The 22,539-nt window shown below is 36.5% G+C and overlaps 1 non-coding gene across 1 annotated transcript; it reads left to right on the top strand.

Moving 5' to 3' along the window:
• The first annotated feature begins 8,373 nt into the window (after nucleotides 1-8,373).
• LOC120094959 (U2 spliceosomal RNA) lies at nucleotides 8,374-8,567 on the top strand. The gene has a single exon (XR_015629999.1). It is a non-coding gene; the product is annotated as a U2 spliceosomal RNA (small nuclear RNA).
• The last annotated feature ends 13,972 nt before the right edge of the window (nucleotides 8,568-22,539 follow it).

Here is a 22,539-nt window from a genome sequence, read left to right as displayed (position 1 = left end):
AATTCATCCAAGGTATTCAGGAATGATTCAATATACAGAAATCCATCAACATAATGCACTATATAAACAAATTTAAAGGAAAAAAACAAAGCACATGATCATATCATTAGATGCTGAGAAAGCATTTGACAAAACTCAGCACCCCTTCATGTTAAAAGTCTTAGAAAGATCAGTAATGCAAGGCTCATATCTAAATGTAGTAAAAGCAACATACAGTAAACCAGTGGCCAACATCAAATTAAATGGACAGAAACTTGAAGATATCCCAAAAATCTGGAACTCGACAAGGCTGACCACTCTCTCCCTTCCTATTCAGTATAGTACTGGAAATCTTAGCCAGAACAATTAGACAGCAAATGGATATAAAAAGGATAAATATTGGAAAGGAAGAAGTCAAAATAATATTTGCAGATGATATGATAGTATACTTAAGTGACCCCAAAAATTGCACCAGAAAACTCATTTTCCAAGTTCCCTTTCTATATCTAATAATGCGCTAATATCCAATATATACAAGGAACTCAAAAAGTTAACTGAAGAGAATCAAATAACCCTATTGAAAAATGGGGTACAAAACTAAACAAAGAATTCTCAACTGGTAAATATCAAATGACTGAGAAGCACCAAAAGAAATGTTCAACAACCATCATAATTAAGGAGATTCAAATCAAAATAACCCTGATATTCTACATCCTACCAATCGGAATGGCTCAGAATAAAAACTCAGTTGACAGCAGATGCTGGCTAGGATGTGGAGAAAGAGGAACACTGCTCCATTGTTGTTGTAATTGTAAGCTCCTTTAACCACAGAGGAAATCAGTCTAGCAGTTCCTCATATAATTAAACATATTGCTATCTGTGGACCTAGGAATAACACCCCTGGCATATACTCAAAATATGCCTCAACATATAATAAGGACACATGTTCCACTATGCTCATATCAGTTTTATTTATAATATCCAGAAGCTAGAAAGAACCCAGATGTTCTTCAATGGAGGAATAGATACAGAAAATGGGGTATATTCACGTAATGGAGAACTATACAGCTATTAGATTTATTGCCTTCATGATATCCATAGGCAAATTGATGGAACTAGAAAATATCATCCTGAGTGAGGTAACCCAATCACAAAAGGACACAATAGGTATGCACTCACTGATAACTGGATATTAGTCCAAAAGCTCAGTATAACCAAGAAACAATTTACAGAATACAGGTAGCTGAAGAAGAAGGAAGATCAAGTGTGGATGCTTCTGTCATTCTTAGAAGGGGGAGGAAAATACTCAGAGAAGGAAATACAGAAACAAAATATGGACCAGAGACTGCCCCGTCTGGGAATTCATCCCACATAGAGTCACCAAACCCAGATAATATCGGAGATGCCAAGAAGTGCATGCTGACAGGAGCCTGATCTAGTGTCATCTGAGAGACTCTGCCAGAGACTGACAAATACAGAGGCAAATACTTGCAGCCAACACTTTTACTGAGAATGGGGTCCCCAATATAGGAGTCAGAGAAAGGACTGAAGGAGCTGAAGGGGTTTGCAACTCCATAGAAAAAAACAACAATATCAAGCAACTGAACACCCCAGAGCTCCCAGGGATGAAATCACCAACCCAAGATTATACATGGAGTGGTCAATGATTCGTGCTATATGTGTAGCAAAGGATGACCTTGTCAGACATCAACGGGAGGAGAGGTCCTTGTTCCTTTGAATGCCCAATGCCCCATTGTAGAGGAATGCCAGGGTCAGGTTGGGAGGAGTGAGGGAGTGGGTGGGGGTTGGGAAAGCACACTCAAAGAAGGAGGAAGAGGAAAAAAGAAATCTCAGGACCAAATAGGTGTAGTGCTGAATTTTATTAGACCTTTAAAGAAGAACTAATAACCATACTCTTCAAACTCTTCCATGGAAACAAAGAGAACGCTACCCAATTTGTTCTATGAACCCACAGTTATGCTTGTATCTAAACTGTACAAACTCCTAACAATAAAAAAAGTAGCTTTAGACCAATTTTGTTGTGAATACTGATGCAAAAATCCTCAATAAAATTGTTGAAAATTGAATCCAAGAACACATTAAAATCATCATCCTTCATGGTCAAGGAGGCTTCATTCCATGGATGCATGGATGGTTCAATATATGTAAATCCATCAATGAAATCCACTATAGAAGATCAGAAATTCAGGGCCCATACCTAAATATAATAAAAACACTATACAGAAAACCTGTACCCAACATCAAACTAAATAGAGAGAAAGTTGAATCAATCCCACTAAAATCAGAGACTAGACAATGCTGCCTACTCTCTCCCTACCTATTCAATGTAGTTCTTGAAGTCCTAGCCAGAGCAATTAAACAACAAAAGGAGGTCAAAGGGATACAAATTGGAAAGGAAGAAGTCAAAATATCACTATTTGCACTGATATAATAGTATAATTTGGCCACCCCCAGTATCCCACCAAAAAGTTGTTTGCTGATAAACAACTTCAGCAAAGTGGCTGGGTATAAAATTAACTTAAACAAATCAGTAGCCTTCATCTATTCAAAGGATAAACAGGCTGAAAATAAAAATAGGAAAACAACACCCTTCAAAGTAGGCACAAATAATATAAAATACCTTTGTGTGATACTAATCAAGCATTTGAATAAGAATAAGAATCGGCCCATTCTTGTGCAAAAGCCCAAGTTCAAGTGTATCAAAAACCTCCACATAAAACCAAATATACTGAAACTAATAGAAGATAAAGTGGGGATGAGCAAATATATCCCAGAAATCCCATGAATAGACCATGCTCAAATATCCTGAGAAACTCTTCTGGCAAGATTTTATATGTCTTTAGGCATTTATTCATTCTTTTCCCTCACCTTTCTTCTATGGAGCTTATTACTTGCTGTGTCTACCAACTGCCTCTTTGCTTCTCAACTTAAGATCTTTGTATTAATTCCAAACCACAGGAAGAAATCTACTCCCTATAGAAAGGGAAATCTGTATTCCCTTTTATCCTTAAAAAAATCGAAATTTAAAAATTTATCCTTTGATTACCTGCTTGTAGGAAGCAAGCAGCTTTTACAATTTGTCTCTTACTAGCCTCCTCCTAATAGCTGCTTGACTGGATAGTAGAAGCTACCATTGTCTTTGAGCTAAGGCTCTCCCTGTGTTTCTTTGTTCCAGTTAAACGATCTGGAGCTATGATTCAACACTGCTCAAATGAGAAACCAATGCTCCCTTTTATACTCTGGCTGTGTGTGTGTATGTGTGTGTGTGTGTGTGTGTGTGTGTGTGTGTGTGTGTGTGCATGTGTGCATGTGTGCATGTGCGTGCGCACATGCGCATGTTATCCATCCAAGAAATTTCCTAAATTAATATTGAATTCTCCCCTTCCACATTGTGTGTCATTTGTTGTATGTAGTTTGCCTTCCCACTTTAAGATCTGGACAGACCTTGCTACTAGCCCCAAACAGGTTCCCTCAGATTTAAGGAAGAAACGCCCATACTTTAATATAAATTTCAACCTGCCTTATGGCTCAATGGTTAGATGCTTCTAATATCTCCCACCTGGGAAGTGGCATATGGTCACTGTGCCTGAGATCTCCAATGGCTGGTCACCTTTACTCCCTCTGAAACATGGTAAAACTACTACTCTCTCCCTTGCATCTGTTAGCTTGCCTGCAGGGACCTAGAAGTCCTGCTTATTCTGCCAAGCTTATTGGCTGATAACATCTTTATTGATGTATCAAGAACTAACTGGGGACTAGGACTTTAGGATCAGAACCTTTACCTACATTTACTTTTTTTTTCTTTTTACTTATTTGCACAATATATTGGCAACTTGTAAGCTTCCCACAATGTGGACTTTCTTAAATCCTGTTTAGGTTATGCTTTTAAAAATGTTATTGTTGTTTTAGTTACGATTTTATACAGTAAAACAAAATATGTGACCAATTTTCTTTGAACTGTGTTGCAATTTGTGTTTCACTGTGAGTAAAGGTGAACTATATATTTTATTTTCTCTTGAGTAGTTGGGATGGTGTCTAAAATAAGGTTTTCATTGCTGTAAAGAAACATGAATTAGTTAACTCTTATAAAGACAAACACTTATTTGTTGCTGGGTCATAGTTTCAGAGGTTCAGTCAGTTATCATCATAGCGGAAAGCTTGGCATCATGCAGGCTGTCCTGATACTGGAAGAGCCAAGAGCTCCACATCTGGTTCCAAATGCAGTGAGGAGGAGACCAGCTCTTCTGTACGAGATGATCCAGAAAATTAGGGATCATCTGAGCCTGCCTGCACAATGACATACTTCTTTAAACGAGGCCATGCCTATTCCAGCAAGGCCTTACCTCCTAATGGTACCATTTCCAATGGGCAAAGCATATTCAAACCATGACAGATGGTGAGATAAAAGTATGTTACCACATAAGAATAAACCATACTATAACAAGTGATACATAAAGTATTATTTTAAATATACTTATATTTAGGATTATAGATTAAATTTTTCAAAATTATCTGGACTCTTTGATGTCAGCATTATCACAGAATTGGAAATTAATCATTAAAATCAACTTTGACATGGAAAAATATATTTATTTTACTTTGTCTTTTTGTTCTTTCTCATTATATAAAAGATTTAAATGATTGGTTAATAATTGGAATATCTGACTTGAGCTATGTTGGTAGTAATAGTTTCATGGAATAAAAATTAGAACCATTTGTTTATCACACACAAAAAATGTACTGACTTTTACCTTATTTGCAATTAGATATTGAAATATTTTTGTAATTATCAAGAGTAAATCTTCAGGTTCATTCTGTCATGAGTCTATCATGGTAGTAATAGTAGAAAATACTACATAATCAATATCACTGGATTCCTAAAAGTAAGGGTTACCTATAAGTTGAAGCTATTGAATGTTTGTAGTTTAATTTATTACCAATATGAATTACAGTGGAAGGTAGCTAACATTGCATAGAAAGATTAATTAACAGAATTTGGGAAAAATTAGTAGGGATTTTTATCACAGAAGCTACAAGGTTTGTGAGTGTTTCATCATTTCCTACTGCAGATATAGCTTTATATAATACCTTTGTATTGCATGCTACATTCCTCTGGTTTTGATATTATTGGCATTCTATGTAGCATTAGAGCTCTTTGTTGATTCACTAAAGGCTTCAGACCTCTTCATTCTTCCTGCAACTTTAAAGGGCCTATTATTTTAAATGCCTATATCTAACAGAACAATATTTCTCTTTTTACTGGAATTCTGGCTGACTATCCAATTATATTACTGCACAGTTTCATCACATTTAAAGAAAGAAGCAAAAATGAAAATTTCATGTATCAATAAAGTACATTGAATACTGAGACACAATAATTACACATAAGTATGTTTACTAATATCATTTACCATTACAGATCAATGAGAGCAAGCAATAATATAGACAATAATATCCTTTTATATTTTCTCTTTGGTTGAGAAAAGGACTATAGTTAAGGTTTTATCTACCTTGTTAAATTTCACAAAGAAACAGCTCCTGGTTTTATCAATTCATTATATAGTTCTTTTTGTTTTTCTTGGTGGATTTCAGATCTGAGTTATATTATTTCCTGCTGTCCACTCCTCTTTGGTGTATTTGTTTCTTTTTGTTCTAGAGCTTTCAGGTGTGCTATCAAGCTCTTAGTGTTTGCTCTCTCCAATTTCTATTTGGAGGCACTCAGAGCTATGAGTTTTTCTCTTTGCACTGCTTTCATTGTATCCCACAAGTTTGTGTATGTTGTGCTTTCATTTGCAATACATTCTAAAAAGTCTTTAATTACTTCCTTTATTTCTTCCTAGACCAAGCAATCATTGAGTAGAGTGTTGTTCAGCTTCCAATGGTATGTGGGTTTTCTGTTTCTTGTTGCTGTTGTTTTTGTTTGTATTTTTCTTTTGTTTTGTTTTGTTATTGAAGACCAGCATTAGTCCTTTGTGATCTCATATGATGCACATGATTATTTTAATCTTCTTATATTGTTGAGGCCCTTTTTCTGATTGATTATGTGGTCAGTTTTGGAGAAGGTACCAGGAGGTGCTGAGTAGCAGTTATAATCTTTTGTTCTAGGATGAAATGTTCTAAAGATATCTGCTAAATTCATTTGTTTCATAACTTCCGTTATTTTGACCTTGTCTCTGTTTAGTTTTCGTTTCCTTGACCTGTCCATTGATGAGAATGGGATGTTGAAGTCTCCCACTCTTATTTTGTGTGGTGCAATGTATGCTGTGAGTTTAGAAAACTTTCTTTTATGACTGTGGGTACCCCTGCATTTTGAGAACAGTTGTTCAGAATTGAGTTTTCATCTTGGTAGATTTTTCCTTTGATGAGTATAAAGTTTCTTTCCTTATCTTTTTTGATAACTGTTGGTTAGAAGTTGATTTTATTAAATTTTAGAATGACTACTCCAGCTCTTTTCTTGGGACCATTTGCTTAGACTTTTTTTTCAAACCTTTTACTCTGAGGTAGCGTGTGTCTTTGTTACTGAGGTGTTTTTCCTGTATGCAGAAAATTCTGAGTCCTCCTTAAGTATCCAGTCTTTGAGTCTATATATTTTTATTGGGGAATTGAGTTCATTGATGTTAACAGATAATAAGAAATAGTGTAGTTTACTGTTTTCTTTGTTTTGTTTTGTTTTGTTTTTAGAGGTAGAATTATGTTTGTGTGGCTATCTTGGGTTTGTTGAAAGAAGATTACTTTCTTGCTTTTTCTAGGGTGCAGTTTTCTCCTTGTGTTGAAGTTTTCCATCTCTTATCCTTTTTAGGACTGGATTTGTGGAAAGATATTGTGTAAATTTTGTTTTGTCATAGAATATCTCGATTTCTCCATTTATGGTAATAAGAATTTTGCTGGATACAGTACCCTGGATTGGCATTTGTGTTCTCCTAGAGTCGATATCACATCTGTGCAGGATCTTCTAGCTTTCATAATTTCTGTTGAGAAGTTTGGTAATTCTGATAGGTCTGCATTTATATGTTACTTGACCTTTTACCCTTTACTACTTTTAATATTCTTTCTTTGTTTTGTACATTTTGTATTTTGACTATAATGTAACAGGAAGAAATTCTTTTCCGGTTCAATAGGAGTTCTGTAGGCTACTTCTATTTTTATGGACATCTCTTTTTTCTATAATTTTGTTGAAGATATTTTCTAGCCCTTTAAGTTGGTAATCTTTGTTTTCTTCCATGCCTATTATACTTGGTTTTGATATTCTCACTGTGTCCTGAATTTTCTGTTTGGGGTTAGGAGTTTTTTTGCATTTTGCATTTTCTTTGACTATTGTGTCAATATTTTATATGGTATCTTCTGCCCCTGAGATTTAGTCAGAGTGACCAGAGAACACAGAGATAGTATCCAAATTAACAAAATCAGAAATGAAGATGGAACCATAATAACAAAACCAAATATATTCTAAAAATTATCAGGTCCTACAAAAAATATTGCTAACCAAGCAACTGAAAGATCTATATGACAAGAACTTCAAGTCTCTGATGAAAGAAATCGAAGATGTCATGAGATGTAGAGATCTCCCATGTTCATGAATTGGCAGAAATATTATAGGAAAAATAGTGATCATGTTGATACCGATCTATAGATTCAAAGCAATCTCCAAAAAAATTCCAACTCAGTTCTTCATAGAGGTAGAAAGAGTAATTTGCAAATTCATTTGGAATAACAGAAAGCCAATGATAGTGAAAACTATGATCAACAATAAAAGAAATTCTGGGGGAAATCACTGTGTCTAACCTCAAGCTGTATTGCACAGCAATCATGATAAAAACTGCATGGTATTCGTAGAGCAACAGGAAGGTATATCAATGGAATAGAATTGAAGATCCAGAAATGATTGGTAAATCATCACTTGATCTTTGATCAAGAAGCTAAAACAATCCAATAACATCCATGACACTATTTTCAACACATGCTTCTATTGGGGGTCAGCATGAAGAAGAATGCAAATCTATCCATCCTTATCTCCTTGTACAACACAGAATTCCATGTGAATCAAGAATCTTCACATAAAACCAGATATAAATCTTCACATAAAACCTAAAACTAATAGGAAGGAAAGTGGAGAAGAGCCTCAAACACAGGGGAACATTTCCTGAACAGAATACCAATGGATTATGCTCTAAGACCAAGAATCAACAAATGGAACCTCATTAAATTGCAAAGCTTCTGTAAGGCAAAGGACACTATCATTAGGACAAAATGGAAACCAACAGAAAGGGAAAGAATCTTTACATATCTTACATCTGACTGAGGACTAATATTCAATATATACAAAGAACTCAAGTTCAACTCTAGAGAATCCAATAACCCTATTAAAAATGTGGTACATCATTCTCGGCCTTTTGGCTAAAATCAAGCGTAGTACCTGTTCTTATCAGTTTAATATCAGATATGTCCTCTATCTGAGGACAGTATATTAAATGGATTTTTGGAACTAGGAGTTGGAACATGAGCTTGCTGGACCTCCCCTCCATGCATTGACTTGGTATTGCAGTTCCTCCAGGAATGGTGCACTCACTTGGCAGACTCAAAAAAAAAGAAAAAAGAAAAAGAAAGAAAGAAAAGAAAAATGTGGTACAGTGCTAAACAAAGCATTCTCAACTGAGGAATATCGAATGGCCAAGAAATACCTTAAGAAATGTTCAATATCCTTAGTCATCAAGGAAATGCAAATCAAAAACAACCCTGAAATTCCACCTTACTCCACTCAGAATGGCTAAGACAAAAAACTTAGTTGACAGTAGATATTGGTGATGGTGTGGAGAAAGGGGAACACTCCTCCATTGTTGGTGGGATTGCAGACTGGTACCATGACTTTGGAAATCGGTCTAGTGATTCCTCAGAAAATTGGACACTGTACTATCTGAGGATCCAGCAATACCACTCCTAGGCAGATACCCAAAAGATGCTCCAACATATATCAGGGGCACATGCTCCACTATGTTCATAGCAGCCTTATTTAAAATAGCCATAAGGTGGAAAGAACCTAGATGTCCTTCTACATAGGAATGGATATAGAAAATGTGGCAGGTTTACACAGTGGAGTACTACTTAGCTCTTAAAAAAATGACTTCATGAAATTCTTAGGTAAATGGATGGAACTAAAAAACTTCATCCTACTGGGGCCCTCTACAGTCCTGCCTCCCCTCCCAAGTCTCTTTTTTCTCTGCTCCTGACTGATCTTCCCTCCCTCCCTGTCCTTCCAGCTGTCTCTAGTTACAACTGCCCTGTAACCATGGACTGAGCAGATCAGCATTTACAATGTTGTTCTAAAATGGAAAAAAAAAGAAAAAGAAAAAGATAACATCCTGAATGACGTAAGTCAGTCACAAAACAACACATATTGTATGTACTCACTGACAACTAGATATTATCCCAATAACTCAGAATACACAAAATACAATTCACACATCATATAAACTCAAGAAGGAAGACCAACATGTGGATGCTTCAGTCTTCTTAGTAGGAGAAATAAAATGCTCATAGGAAATCCAGGGACAAGAGTGGAACAGATCATTTAGGAAAGATCATCCCCAGACTGCCTTTCCTGTGGATCCTACGAATATGAGGACAGTAAGCCCAGTCACTATTGTTGATCCCAAGAAATGTTTCCTGACAGGAACTTTATTTGGATATCTCCTGAGATGATCTGCCAGAGCATTATTGATACAGATGAGGATCACAGCTAATCATCACATTGAGCACTGGAACTCCAATCGTGGAGTTAGAGAAAGGACAGAAGGAGCTGAAGAAGGTGAAGGTTTTTGCCACCACATATATCAACAACAATATCAACCAACAAGAACCCCCACTCCAAAAGGTTCCAGAGACTAAACCACCAACTAAAGAGTACATATTCGGGGACCTATGGCTCCAATCTCATATGTAGCAGAGAGTAGCATTGTGTGTCATAAATAAGAGGAAAAGTCCTTGGTCCTGTGATAGCTCATTTCCCCAGTTTAGGGTAATGCCAGGGAGGTGAGGTGGGAGTAGGTGGATGGGAGCAGGACCATCCCCATAGAAGCACTAGGAGTGGGGAAGGAAAGGGGGGAACCAGGAAAGGTGATAACAGTTGAAAAGTAAATACATAAAATATTCAATAAATAAAAAAGAAAAAGGCTATGTACTTGCACTTTAATGACCTATGAATTTGTATTTTGAACTTCATTGCGACCTATTCTTAGCAGACTGTAAATCATAGTGTTGTTAGAAAAGATAAAAAAGCCTATAGTCATATCTAATATCTAAGTAATTAATAAATAATATTAGTAAAGAATGATATGTAATATTTTTGTTAGAAGAATCTAAATAAATTGTGATTTTGATGTGTTTGGAAGAAGCATACATAGAAAACGAGTAAAAGGTATTTTGGTGAAGTTTTTTGCTTTGTTATTAAAAATTGCTCTGAATAGCATATATAGAGTGAATAAAGAAATGATTGTGAATGAATTTTATGGCATGATAGAAAAAATGAATTGCAATGATGCAGTTGTATATAATAAGTAAAATTTGCTTGCAGAAATTAAATAAAATTTATACAAAGTTGTATGGAAGATTCAAAACCAAGATTCATTTTATTTTTCTATTACTATTATAGAGAAAACAAATTGCATCACACATTCATATATCTCTTCCAAAAATTCAAAACAGCAGGATGAGTCTGAAAGGTTGTGAAAATATTAAAACAGTCTCCATGTTATGGTCATTTGAGAATTTCTAATGTATTATTTTAAGACTTTACTGATGCTCTGCTTTATATTGCTAAATATATCTGATGATATTTTGATGAATATTCATGGAAATCAGTCAGGAACAAAGTCCTCTTTTGACAAATGATACTCATGTCCTGGGAAGTCTTTATCTCAGGTCAATACTACATTATATTTTATTTAATGCCAGTTTTGTCCCTAATGCTTATCGATAATATTTGACTATACTACATAACTTTTTGTGTAGTAACTTTGAGTAAGTACACTATAGGAATATTACATGAAATTTTGTGAAGCAAAACTTATTTGTATATTACAACTAAAAGACAAAGGCACATATCTGAAGAAATATCTATAAGAAAGTTCTGAAGTTCTATATAAAATCACCAAACTATTGCAAATTGCAAGAAGTGCATGCTGGCAGAAGCCTGAGGTGCTCTGCCAGAGCATGACAAATAGAGAGGCAAATGCTAACAGCCAATCAGTTGACTGAGAATGGGGTCCCCAGTGGAGCAGTTAGAGAAAGGATTGAAGAAGCTGAATGGGTTTGCAACCCCATAGGAAGAACAATATCATCAACCAACCAGATACTTCAGAGCTCCCAAAGAATAAACTACCAACCAAAGACTACACACATGGAGCAATCCATGGCTCCAATTGCATATGTAGCAGAAGATGGCCTTGCCAGGCATCAGTGGAAGTGGAGGCCCTGGGTCCTGTCACAACTGGATGCCACAGTGTAAGAAAATTCCAGGGCAGGGAACAGGGAGGGGGTGGTTAGATGAGTAGGGGAGCACTCTCAGAGAAGCAGGGGGAAGGGTGGAATAGGGGGTTGCTGGAGGGAAAAGCAGTAAAAGGGATAACATTTGAAATGTAAATAAAGATAATATTCACTAAAAGAAAAAGAAAAAAATAAAACAAAAAAGAGAAATTTCTGAAGATTATAAAATTAAGTTTAGTATAGGATAAGATATGGTATATCATAAATATGTCAATATACATTTAGAGGGTTTACAGTAAGGAACTATACTCATGAAATCATTGTAAATAAAATTAAACAATTTAATTAAGAAATGGGTTTTGAAAATATAGAGTTCAAGCTGAAGACATGACTCAGTCGTTACAGGTTAGGCTCCAAACCAAAAATATAAGAAAATATAGAGTTCACTCTTCAAAGAAATAAACAAACCAACAAATAAAGTCCAAAAGTCCTGAATCCACAGAAGGACTGGAAGAAAGGAAAAGGGCTGACAGGGTTTGAAAAGAGAAAGAGATGATGCAAAGAATAATCAGAATGCATTGTCTAAATGTATGAAATTTCAAAGTACAAACAGTTAATAGTAAAATAAATGAATGGAAATATGACGCTGTGGGGGCGGAGAGTTGAGGAACCTCTAGAATGTACCCAAGACCTATTATATGAGAAACTCTCTAGATTCAATGTGGATGACTTTATGTGAAATGCCTAACCATGGGGAGATAGAAACTTAAGAGACCACCTTCAATAGAAAGAGTGATGGGGTCAACACCCTACCTTCAAAGTTTTTGATCTAGAATTGTTCCTGACTAAAAGGAACACAGGGACAAAAATGGAGCAGAGATTTACAAACAGCCATCCAGTGATCATCCCAACTTGGGATCTATTCTTCGGGCAGGCACCAAACCCTGACACTATTATTAATACTTTGCTGTGCTTTCAGGAGTCTAGCAAGGCTGTCCACTGAGAAACACTATCAAACCCTGACTGAGACAGATACAGATAGTTACAGCCTCCCATTGGAGTGAGGTGGGGGACTTCTAAGAAAGGAGTATGAAGGGGTAGTTGTTGAGGTAGTTGGAATGGGAACCACTTTCTTGGAGGCAAAGGGAGTGGGGGATGGGGTAAAGAACACAAGAAGTGGAAACTGAGAAAAGGAGCAACAATTGAAATGTAAATAAATAAAATGATTAATAATAAAAAAGTTAAAAATAAAAACATATGTACATTTAACTCAGTAAACAATACAAACAACTCTTCTTGTACATCTGTTTTTGCCTCTATTTGCAGATGTCATTTGAAGAAATTTAGCTTTCATTGTTATTATATACTTAGATTTCCCCCTTAATATATGAAATCTACATAACTGTTTAGCTGTAAATGATTTTTATTTATCATTTTAAATATTTCCCTCTTGATACAACTTAGTTTCTTTCTTCAGTTCATTGGCTATTTTTGTTTGTGAAACTTTTGTACTGAAATAAAATTTTCAATTCAGTGCAAGAGTTACAAGGTAATTTCAATTGTTATTTTCAATAACAGAAATAATTTATGGGTTCATATGCTCAGCCAAAAATATTTCTGTGTTTCTCTTCTGTCATTTATAGAGTTGACCTTACCATGTCCTGTGGAGAGCTCTTGGGGGCCACTTCTAGGAATTTGACAGGAATTTGAAATTGAGCTAGGATACAGAAATTGGCTCAGGCAGGAATTTGACGTTGTCTAGGACCCAGGAAATAGGCTCAAGTTGAATACAGCTTAGTAATGTGCTCTTCATATCTTGAAGGGCCTTGTTAAGATACTGAATACTATAATCACAGGACTTTTGTTTATACTTTATTTGTTCCTTAACTAGTCTGTTTATGCCTTAGGATTGACCATGTTCTTTGTATGGACCTACAATAATATAAAAGCAGAGAGGAAAAATGTTAACCCACTTCAGTCTCAGCACTAGCTGGAACCATGTTATAGTGTTGTCTAATTGTTTTTTCTTTTCAATCCTTGCTCCCACTTTTGAGACCCAGTTGACTGACTGAACTAGCTTGATCGATGTCCTTAGTGCTTCATATTATTGTAAGTCAAAGACAAAAAAGTAAGATTAATACTTGTTGAATAATATAGAATAAAAATGATTTCCTATTAAATTACATTTTAAGAATTAATATTTTTTTCAAAATATGAAGTATATTTAATTCTGAGGTCCTTTTTGGATCAGTCATTGACCAAGAAGGTTCTAGAAACCTCATTGTGTTTATTTTCTTCTTCCCTCAATAGCTGTGGTCACTGCATTATTTGAATTCTTGTAAGAGAAAATGGCCACATTTCATTGTGAAGTTCTAATGGTCTATTGATTTCATCATCATTTCTCTTTAGAAATCATACAGCATGGATATGTGAGATGACTTCTCTAGTAAAGGCAGTATCCATCAATCCCCTATGTCCTAAGTTTAAGCCCCAGGCCTCATGTGATGTGCCCTGGTTTTATCATGGAGTAACTTTTCTTCTCCATATATGGTGGTTGAAAGTTTTTCTAGGTATAGCAGTCTAAACCGGTATTTTTTACATGAGAATTTGTATAACATCTCCCTTGATCCACTGTCTTTTAGATTTTTCATTGAAAAGCCAGGTGTTATTTTAATATATTGGCTTTTATATAGGCTATTTTATTATAGTACTATGAAGGTTTTCATATCCATTCCTTGTTCTATGTGTTTATTTTTTGATGAATATGTAACTTGGATAATTTCTTTTTGGATCCATCATATTTGATCTTTATATACCTCTTGTGCCATATTGGGCATTTTTCTCTTAAGCTGGGAAAATTTTCTTTTATGGTTTTGTTGAAAATATTTTCTATTTTCCTTCTGTTCCAATAATTCTCAGATTTGGTTGTTTTATGTGTCCAAGATGTCTGGGATGTCTTCTGCCAGTATTTTGGGGGATTTAATATTTTCTTTGACTGATGTATCCATTCATTCTCTTTTGTCTCTAACTGAGATTGTCTATTTCTTACAGGATGTTGGTGAGGTTTGCCTCTTTGTTCCTTGTTCAAGTTCCAAAATTTTTCATTCCCAGTTTCAATTTTCTTTACTGATTCTTTTTTCTACTTACAAGTGATTAAAGTGTTTTCTTTATTTCATTGTTTGTGTTATCTCAGGTTTCTTTAAGGAAGTTATTTCATCTTTAATGACTTATAATATATTCATAAAGCCTAATTTGAAGTCCCTGTCTTATGATTCATCTATGTTGCTTTTATCAGGGTCCGCTATAGTAGAGTATCTGAGACTTAATGGAGACTCATTGTCTTGGATGCTTTCATATGCTGGCATCCAGGACTCTGGTTTTCTTTTAATTTTAATTGTAGATGTTGACTTTGGTCTTTTCATTTTTTATCTGTTTTTCCCTTTTTTTTATTTTAGTTACTGATTTTCTTTTTAAATTAATTACTTTATTTATTTACATTCCATATTGCCTGTCTTCCTGGTCCTCCCTCCATTAGTCCCTCTCACCTTTGCTTCTGAGAGGGTGCTCTTCCACCCACCAACCTACCCACTCTTACCTCACCCAATTAACATGTCCCTTCCCTGCGTCATCAAGTTTCCACAGGATTAAGTACATGTTTTCCTACTGAGTCCAGACAAGACAGTTCCCTACTACATATGTATCAGAGTCACAGACCAGTCCATATATCCTCTGGTTGTTGGTTTAGCCTCTGAGAGCTCTGAGGTATCTGGGTTAGTTGATACTATTGTTCTTCCTATGAGTTTCTGATCCTCTATCACTCCTTTAGTCCTTTCCCTAACTCTTACATACATGTTCCCAATCTCAATCCAATGGTTGGCTGTCAGGATTTATATGTCTCAGTCAGCTAATGGAAGGGCTTCTGAGAAGGCAGCCATACTAGGCTCCTGTCTACAAATACAACACAACATCAGTAATCGTGTCAGAGTTTAGTGCCTGTGTATGGGAAGGATCCTAAGTTGGCCAAGTCTTTGGAAGACCTTTACAGAAGTCTCTGCTCCAATTCTGTCCCTGCATTTCCTTTAGACAGAACAATTCTAGGCAAGAATTCTGAAGATGGGTGGGTAGCCTTATTCTTCAAATAATGACCATGTATATCTACTACAGGTGATCTCTTTAGGTTCCATCTTCTCACTGTGGTTGGGCATTTTGGCTAAGATCATCCCACTTGGATTCTGAAAGCCTTTTAGATCCCTTATGTCTGGAAAATGCTAGAGATTCCCCATGTCCCCCACCCCACACTGATTCATATTTGTTTTCATTCTCTTGGTCCTCTGTGCGTCTCTCCTGTCTTCCTCCATACTTGATCTTATAAACCATTTTCTTCCCTCTCCCCTCTTCTATCATGCTATTCCTCCCCTGCTTTTCATGATTGTTGTGTTTTTCCCTTCTAAATGGTATTAAACTATCCCCATTTAGTCCTCACTTCTTACTAAGCTTAATATGGTATGTGAGTTGTATCGTGGGTACTTGGAACTTTTGGGCTAATATCTACTTATCAGTGAGTACATACCATATATGCCTTTTGGGGTCTAGGTTATCTCACTCTGATGATACTTTCTATTTGCACCCATTTGCCTAAAAAATTCATGATGTTCAAATTAAAATGACCCTGAGATTCTATTTTATCACAATCTGAACACCTAAGACCAAAACCTCAAGGGACAATACATGCTGGTGAGGGTATGGAAAAAGAGGGACAGTCTGCCATTGTTGGTGGGATTGGAAAGTGGTACAGCCATTCTGAAAATCAAACTGTGGTTTCTCGGAAACCGGAAATAGCTCCACGTCAAGATCATTCTACGCCATTCCTGGGTTGTAGTCAAAATTGGTCTACCATATACCAAGAGCGCATGCTCCATTCTGTTCATAGCAGCCTTATTTGTAATAGACAGAACATGGAAACAACTCAGTTGTCCCTGAATTGAAGAATGGATAGAGAATCTGGTCGTGTTTTAGTTTGGTGTTCCTTTGTTTCTGGTGCCCTTGTGCTTCTTAGTGCAATGTAGTATGTGTGGGCCCCCTACAAGGGAATGCTTCTGAGATTTATCTAAGTGTTGCCACTAGAGTCTCCTGTCCAAATGTTTTTTATTTGGAACTGATATTTGGGTATATAGACAGGATAGGAAGGGAGGGTCTAAGGGGTTAACAGGAGGGAGAAAAACAATGTGTTGCCCCAGGATCTACTCAGTCCATTGAATGGAAGGTAGAGAGGGAAGGGAGACTACTGAAAATAATCTGCTACAGAACTGAGCATCAGACTTGGGGATAAGAGGTGAGGAAAAACTCTGAAGATCTAAAGATTAATTAACCGCCTCCATGGCCTATCTGCCTCTGTTGTTAGTCTTGCTGTCAGGTTCCCAGGGAGGTCCTGTGGGAGGTAGCAGTTGCGAAAAGGGGTGGTGAGGGAGGCAGTAGGGAAAGGTGTGCATGATCTTCTGGATATGGGGACATAGAGGAAGTTGAGAAGGCAACAGGTGATCTGTTACAGTACTAGAAATGATACTCAGAACTTGGATATGTAGAAAGAGAATTGAAATTGAAGGTTTCAAGATTGTTTATGAACTTACATGGCTCACTTAGCTGTTAGATTTCTGTACATACCTTTAACACACAACAATGAAGGCAAAGTTAGTTTGCAGAAAGAAAAAAAAACATGTTTGAAGATGATGTTGAATTTGGTGGAAGAAGTGACAAATCAGAGACATCTGAAAGAAGGAGACAAAGATAACATATGCCCAATTCATGAGCACAGGAAGGAGAGATTATTTAAGAGCAATGCAGGAAGAATCATTCAGTTAATGTTTCTTCAATGTAGTTAGTGCAGTGGAGTTACTGTAGTTCAGTCCAGTCAGCAGAGACTGTTGAAGTCAGAGAATAAGGAGGCAGAATGATAGAACAAATTACCCAAGTTAGTTTCAGGCCAAGTAGATCAATTCAGTGAGAAGTCAAAGAAGCCAGTTAAAAAATCAGTCAGCTTGGAGAGGAGTTTGGGTCATAATAACGGAGTTGAACCAGTCAGCCAGAGTTCAGTAAGAATTAGAAATGGTAAGTTTCTTTATCTGTAAATCTCAGTCTAAAAATATTAAAAGTCTAGATAAACAGACGGAGGCTGGAGCTGAAGTGAGAAAGATCTAGGCATGAAGAAGATTAGATTCCATGGAATCTAGAAGCTTCCAGGCATAGGCCTAGGGATACTTAAAATAGAGAAGAAAACACTTTGGACTCACCCCAATCCATGTATTTTCACCGGTTATAGTTCAAATTTCATTATTTCACCAAAGAAAATGAAATTAACAGGTTTTAATTTAGTAGTGCAGCCATTATCCCCCTCCTGGTCTATGCTCTAAAAGCTCCTTGTCCAATTCCTCCTGCCCCATCTCTAGGAGGATTTTCCTACCCCAAATCCTACCACAAGAGATTTTCCCACACCCTGAGGCCCCAAGTCCCTAGAGCGTTAGGTGACTCTTCTCTCACTGAGGCCAGATCAGGCAATCCTCTGCTGTATGTGTGTCAGTGGGCCTCATATCAGCTGGTGTATGCTGCCTGGTTGAAGACCCTGTGTCTGAGAGGACTTGGAGGTCTAGGTGAGTTGAGACTGGTGGTTTTTCTATGGGGTTGGCCTCCTCCTTAGCTCCTTCCAGTTTTTTCCTAATTCAATCAGAGGTGTCCCCAGCTTCTTTCAGCTGGTTGGATGTAAGATTCTGAGTCTAAGTCTTTCAGCTGCTTTTTCAGCCCCTCAGCTGGAAGCCATGCTAAGCTCCTGTCTGTAAATATACATAGCATAAAAAATAGCCTTCTAGCCTTGAAGCCTTCTTTTCAGATCGATCCAAAGTTGAACTGGTCACTGACCTCCTTCCCCTCAGTCTTTTCATCACTTTTGTCCCTGCAGTTCTTTTAAACAGGAACAAATCTGGGTCACAGTTTTTGAATGTGGGATGGCAACCCCATCCTTCCACTTCATGTCCTGTCTTTCTACTGGAGACAGACTCTCCAAGTTTCATGTCCTCACTGTTGCACATTTCATCTAAGGTTTCTCTATTTGAGTCCTGGGAGTCTCTCACTTCCCAGGTCTCTGGTACATTCTAGAGGATCACCCCTTATCTCCTGTCTCCCAAGGTTCCCTGTTTTCATTCTTTCTGCTGGCCATCAGGCTTCACTCCTATTCCCCCACCAAAACCTGATAATGTTCCCTCTTTCTCCTCCCTGTCTCCCACATAGATTTCTCCCTGTCTCTGGTCCCTATAATTAATTTATTTTCCTTTTCCCTCCCTAGAAAGGTTGAGCCATTGTCACTTCAGCCATTTGGTTTTTTAACCTTCTTGAGTTCTGTGAATTTTATCCTGGGTCTTCTGTATATTCTTATCTAAAAATTCACTTATTAATGACTACATAACAGGTCAACATTTTGGTCTGAATTACATCACCTAGATCCACCCATTTGCCTACAAAACTCACAATGTCCTCCTTCATAATAATGGAGTAGTATTCCATTGTGAAAATGAACCACATTTTCTGTATCCATTCTTCTGTTGTGGGACATCAGTGATGTTCCCAGCTTCTGACAATCGGCAAATGAGACCAATATGAACACTGTGGATCACATGCCCCTGTGGTATGGTGGAGCTTCATTTGGGTATATGTCCAAGAGTGGTCTTCAGATAGATCTATTTCCAAATTTCCGTGGAAACTCTAGATTAATTTCCAGAATGGCTGTACCAGTTTGCATTCCTACCAGCTCTAGAGGAGAGTCTCTCCTACATTCTCATCAACATGTGCTGTCACCTGAGTTTTTATCTTAGTCATTCTGACAGGTATAAGGTAGAGTCACAAGGTCATTTGTATTGCATTTCCCTGATGACTAAGGACTTTGAACATTTCTTTAAGTAGTTCTGAACCATTTAAGATTTCTCTGTTTTGAACTCTTTTTTTAGTTTTATACATCACTTTTGATTGGGTTGTTTAGTATCTTGGAGGTTAGTTTTTTGAGTTCTTTATTTATTTTGGATATTAAACCTCTAACAGATATGGGGTTAGTGAAGTTTTTTTCTCAATCTGTATGTTGCTGACTTGTCCCAATGACTATTGCCTTTGCTTTTGGTTTCGTTAGGTTCCATTTATCAATTCCCGGTCTTAGAGCACGAGCCATTGGAAGAAATTTCCCAATAGGTTCAAAGCTCTTTCCTAATTTTTTTCTAGAAGATTCAGTGTATCTGGATTTAATTTGAGGTCCTTGATCAAGTTGGACTTCTCTGTGAGCAAGTGAATCTTCTTTATTCTTTTACATACTGACTGCCAGTTAAACCAGCACCATTTATTAAAGATGTTTTCTTTCCCCATTATAAATGTTTGGCTTCTTAGTCAAAGGTCAAGTGTCCATAAATGTGTGGTTTGCTTTCTGGGTCTTCTATTTGATTCCATTGATCAACCTGTCTGTCTCTGTACCAATGCCATGCAGTTTTTAATCACTATTGCTCTGTATCAATTCTTTTGGTCAGGTTTGGTGATTCCTTCCAAAGTTCTTTCATTTTTCAGGATTGTTTTGGCTATCCTGGGTTTTTGTTTTTCCATATGAAATTGACAATTGCTCTTTCCATGTCTTTGAAGAATTGTGTTGGAATATTGATGGGAATTGAATATGTAGATTGCTTTTGGAAGACTAGCCATTTTTACTAAGTTATTCCTACCAATCCATGAGCCAGAAAGATCTCTTCATTTTTTGAATCTTCTTAAATTTCTTCCGTGAGACACTTGAAGTTCTTGTCAAACTGATCTTTTACTTGTGTGGTTCAAGTTACCCCAAGGTCTTTTGTATTACTTGTGACTATGATGAACCATGTTGCTTCACTATTTTCTTTCTCAGCCCCTATCATTTGTATAAAGGAAAGCTATTGATTTGTTTGAGTGAATGTTACATCTGGCCAACTGCTGAAGTTGTTTATCAGCTGTAGAAGCTGTCTCATACTGTTTTTGAGGTTGCTTATGTATACAATATAACATTTACAAATAGTGATAGCTTGACTTCTTCTTTGCCAGTTTGTATCCTCTTCATCCCTTCTATGCTCATCTGCCTAGAATTTTGAGTATTCAATGCCCAGCAGTGGAGAGTGGGCATCATTGTCTTATCCCTGATTTTAGTGGAATTGCTTCAAGTATCTCTGGATGTAATTTGGTATCAGCTTTTGGTTTGCAGTATATTGCCTTTATTATGTTTAGGTATGGGCCTTAAATTCCTGATCTCTCCAATACTTTTAACATGAAGGATTGTTATTGTGTCAATGGCTTTTTCAGCCTCTAATGAGATGATCATATTTTTCGCCCTTGAGTTAGTTTATATGTTAATAGATTGTTGTATATTGAACCAACCTTGCATCTCTGTAATGAAGCCTACTTGATTTTGGTGAATGATGATTTTAATCTGTTCTTGGATTCAATTTGTGAGAATTTTATTGAGTACTTGTGCAACAATATTCAAAGGTAAAATTGGTCTGAGGTTATCTTTCTTTGGTTGGGTCCACTAGTGGTTCAGATATCAAATTAATTGCAGCTTTATAGAATGGATTAGATAGTATTCCTTCTATTTTTATTTTATGGAATAATTTGTGTAGTGTTGGTATTATCTCTTCTTTAAAGGTATAGTAGAATTCTCACTGAAGCCATCTGGCTCTGGGCTTTATTCAATTGGGAGGTTTTTCTTTTCTTTTTTTGATTTATTTATTTATATATGAGTAGGCTGTAGCTGTCTTTACACTCCCCAGAAAGAGGCATCAGATCCCATTAGAGATGGTTTTGAGCCACCTTGTGGTTGCTGAGAATAGAACTCAAGACCAGTGGAAGAACAGTCAGTGCTCTTAATGTTTGACGCATGTCTCTAGCCCTAGTTGGGAAGTTTTTAAGGATTTTTCTATTTCCTTTGACAATATGATCCCTTTTAGATAGTTTTTCTGCTCTTGATTTAATTGTAGTACAATGGATGATCTAGAAAATCATCCATTTCATCTTGATTTTCCAGTTTTGTTGAGAATAGACCTTTGTAATTGGATCTGGTGATCTTTGGAATTTCCTCAGTTTTTGTTGTTATGTCTCCATTTTAATTTCTAATTTTGTTAGATAATTTTGTTAGACAATTTGGATATTGTCTCTGTGTCCTTAGTTATTTTGGCTGGGGGGGGGTTATCTACCTTGTTGGTTTTCTCAAAGAACAAGCTCCTGGTTTTGCTGATTCTTTTTATAGTCTCTTGTTTCTATTTTGTTGATTTTTGCCCCGAGTTTTGGTTATTTTTTTGGCTTTTACTCCTCTTGGATTGTATTTACTTCTTTGTGTTTTAGGGCTTTCATGTATATTGTTAAGTTTTTAATGTAAGAATCTCTCAAATTTATTTATGATGTCACTCATTGCAATGAATTTCCTAATTGTGTCCCATAATTTTGGGTTTGCTGTGTCTTCATTTTCATTGAATTCCAGGAAGTCTTTAACTTCTTTCTTTATTTTTCCCTGACTAAATTATCATTGGGTAGAGAGTTGTTCCACTTCCATGGGTATGTGGGTTTTCTGTTATTTTTGTTGTTATTGAAATCTAGCCTTAGTCTGTGGTGGTTCGATAGGATGCATGTGATTAATTAAATCTTATATCGGGTGAGGCTTCTTTTGTGACAGTTTATTTAGTCAGTTTTGGAGAAGGTACCATGGAGTGCTGAGAAGAAGCTATGTTCTTTTGTTTTAGGGTAAAATGTTCTGTATATATGTTAAATTCATTTGGTTTATAACCTCTATAAGATTTACTGTGTCTCTGTATAGTTTCTGTTCCAATGACTGGTTCATTAGTTTGAGTGGCCTTTTGAAGTCTCCCAATATTACTGTGTGGGGTTCAATGCTTGCTTGAGTTTTAGTGTACATTATTTTTTCTGAATGTGGCTGTCTATACACTTGAGGTATGTATGTTCAGAGTTGTGATTTTTTTCCTTGGTAGACTTTTCCTTTGATGAATATCAATTGTGTTTCTC

This window comes from Rattus norvegicus, chromosome 9 (assembly GCF_021556685.1).
Source record: "Rattus norvegicus strain SHRSP/BbbUtx chromosome 9, alternate assembly SHRSP_T2T, whole genome shotgun sequence".
Classification (NCBI taxonomy): Eukaryota; Metazoa; Chordata; class Mammalia; order Rodentia; family Muridae; genus Rattus; species Rattus norvegicus.
This window is presented reverse-complemented; position numbering and strand designations above follow the sequence as displayed.